The 3,219-nt window shown below is 37.7% G+C and overlaps 1 long non-coding RNA gene across 1 annotated transcript in view; it reads right to left on the bottom strand.

Moving 5' to 3' along the window:
* The window catches only part of LOC128248397 (uncharacterized), a 123,542-nt gene that overhangs the window by 59,007 nt on the left and 61,316 nt on the right, over positions 1-3,219 (bottom strand). The window contains exon 2 of the long non-coding RNA XR_008264645.1: positions 2,507-2,664. This is a non-coding gene — a long non-coding RNA (uncharacterized LOC128248397). The remainder of the gene's footprint in view (positions 1-2,506; positions 2,665-3,219) is intronic.

The following is a 3,219-nucleotide window of genomic DNA, read 5'->3' on the forward strand; positions in this document are numbered from 1 at the left end:
TATATATATATATATACGCACAAACATATTTAGTAACACGCTGACTCAGATGCTTGCTAATGTTTCGTCAGCAAAATGCGGCCATTTTCTTTCGTTTGCACTGTAAGTCATACACAGAAATGCACACACACACATGCGCACGCATCCATGCACACCTGCACATTATTAGCGAGATGCAGGTATAAGGTATACCTGATCACTCAATGAATGCTTGTACTTCAAAACAACCAAGGGAAAAGTACATACGGGGTGGTAACATGAAATCCTACCACTTTGAATAAATCAGCCAAAGAAGAATGATATGTAAAAGTGCATGATCCCAGAGGTGTTCCAGCATGAACTCAGCCATATGACTGAAACGAATAAAAGAATAATAAAAATTCTTAAGTCACAACCTCCTAACTAGGGTGGTTATAATCCTGGGGACCAAGAGTTGGGTTTAAAGACGTATTCCTCGACCGTCTTAATAGTGACGATCAAGCAAGTTCAGATGACATTGTGTCATTTATATCATTTATAAAAGATATGACGCAAACAGAACTTCAAATATATTTGGCGAAGAAAACATGTAGCACTTGATAGACCTTTACAGCAGTTTCAAAATTTCAGCGATTGGTTGAAATAATAAGGTGTATTACGCAAACAGGTATGCAATAACACTTATCGAATAAGTAAACGTTATTATCAACTTGTAATTTCGATAATGCCGGTGAATTTTTGGATGGTGTCTTATTTTTCTTTTCACATGGGAATGCGGCATGTGCGTATTTGGATTTTATTTTAGGTTTTATGATCCTCGGCAAAATAATAGTCATCAAGGTTTAGAAAATATCGGCCCAGCGCTAGATACGTACAATGGGCTTGGATTCATACACACACACACGCACACACACGCACGCACACACACACATTGTTTTGAATAAATGTCAATAAGCAAAATTCTAATGAGTTACAAAATTCCCGCACACGCATATATCCTTCCTCTAAAAAGGTAAGAGAACCCATTCATAAAAAAAAAAAACTCTCGCAAAAATATTGTTTTAAAATCCTACTTACACATCGCACACAGATACTACGGGCTCTACCATAAACTCCTCAATACACACATTAGGCATACATTTGTGCGCCTACAACTATAAAAATACAAAGACCACACCACAACCCTAACATAAACAACCAACGAAAAGTCTTGTGAAGGCAGCATCGTCAATAAACACAAAACCCTAACTATCTTATAAACAAACACAAACACTAGACAACAAACATTTAAAGATATTAATACGAGGGTGTATGAAAAGTTCTGAGCCTCAAAAAAAAAAAAAAACATAGTACAAGACTCCTGATGAATTATTTTTCAACATAGTCCCCCTCGATGGCTGAACACTTTCTCCATCGGTGCTGAAGCGTCATTATCCTGGCGTTGAGGAACTCTTTTGTTTGAGATTCCAAGAAACTTCCTACAGCATCTATGACGTCATTGTCACTGGCAAAATGATGACCAGCCAGGGCTTTTTTTCATTTTGGGGAATAGATGAAAATCAGAGAGGACTAAATCTTGTGAATAAAGTGGATAGGGAACAAGTTCGTATCCACAATCACGAAATGTTGCCATGGCAACCACTGGGGTGTGGGCTGGAACATTGTCGTGATAAAAAGTACTCCTCTGGTGAGTCGTCCCGGCCTTTTTTTTATTGCATCTCGGAGGCATTTCAGTAGCTGAGAATAATACATCCCTGTCACGGTGTGACCCTTTTCAAGTTAATCGATCAGCAAGACACCTTGAGAATCCAAAAATACTGACGCCATGACCTTACCAGCTGAAGGAATGACCCTGGCCTTCTTTGAGATAGCAGAAGATGTGTGCTTCCACTGCTTTGATTGTTCTTTAGTTTCAGGCTGGTAGTGATGAACTTAACCTTCGTCCATAGTAATGAAACGAGCAAGAAAATTCTCTTCATCAGCTTCAAAAGTTCCAGATTGCCCGTGGACAAAGTGCACCTGGTGCATTTCTGTTCAGGCGTCAAAAGGCGAGGGACCCAACTTCAAGAAACCTTTGAGAACCCAAGTTCTTTTGTCACAATGTTGTCTGCTCTTTCAGTTGAGATGCCCAGTCTCTCGGCTATCTGACGACATGATATTCGGCGATCTTGCATTATCATACCAAGAGCAAGGTCAATGTTGTCCTCGGTGATTGCAGCTGGAAGTCTCATTGGTGCTGGATCATCTTCTACATTCTCCCTGCCACGCTGGAATTCATTTACCCAGTGTTTGACTGTTGCATATGAAGGAGCATTGTCTGTTAAGGTTCTCACCATATCTTCATGGATTTCTGATGGAGTCATGCCTTTCAAATGAAGGTACTTTATGACAGCACGATACTCAGTTTTCTCCATTTTCCTTGTAACCTTGACACTTGTTTTTTGAAAAATCTGCATCAAAAAAAAAAAAAATTAAAGTATCAGAATCATGAAAATGAACAAAAATACTCCGAAAAGACTGTACTTACCAGAAAAAATCGTTTCAGCTACCTTGACAACAGCTTCGTAATCTTTGTTGCAGCTGAACATGTCGCGTCTTGCAGTCTTACAAATTTTTCTGTAGTAGATTTTTTAATCTTTATGCTCTCCAGTGCCGTTGACTGTTCACCAATACCTCAAACTGTTCCTGAAAATAGAAGATAATATGTCTACGGAGAAGGATGCAAGTTTTCCATTATCAATATTTTCTACACTGAAGTTTTCTCCTATTAAAGGTTTATTATTTTTTTAACATACTATTCAGAGTCATAATTCAAACAGATTTATCTATACATACGTATGGTTGAATATATGTTTATTCCTTACCCTATTTTTAAATCATTATAATCACTCATGAGAGGGAACGAGCGTTTTTGTGTCAGAAGAAGAGACAGATAGATAGATAGATAGATAGATAGATAGATAGATAGATAGATAGATAGATAGATAGATGGATAGATAGATAGACAGACAGACAGACAGACAGATAGATAGATAGATAGATAGATAGATAGACAGACAGACAGACAGACAGACAGATAGATAGATAGATAGATAGATAGATAGATAGATAGATAGATAGATAGATAGATAAATAGAGAGAGAGAGAGAGAGAGAGAGAGAGAGAAACTTCTACTTATGTATATACATTCATATATCATTCTTTCTGAGTTTAGCACACAGACAGCAATTTTTAGTCGGA

This window comes from Octopus bimaculoides, chromosome 1 (assembly GCF_001194135.2).
Source record: "Octopus bimaculoides isolate UCB-OBI-ISO-001 chromosome 1, ASM119413v2, whole genome shotgun sequence".
Classification (NCBI taxonomy): Eukaryota; Metazoa; Mollusca; class Cephalopoda; order Octopoda; family Octopodidae; genus Octopus; species Octopus bimaculoides.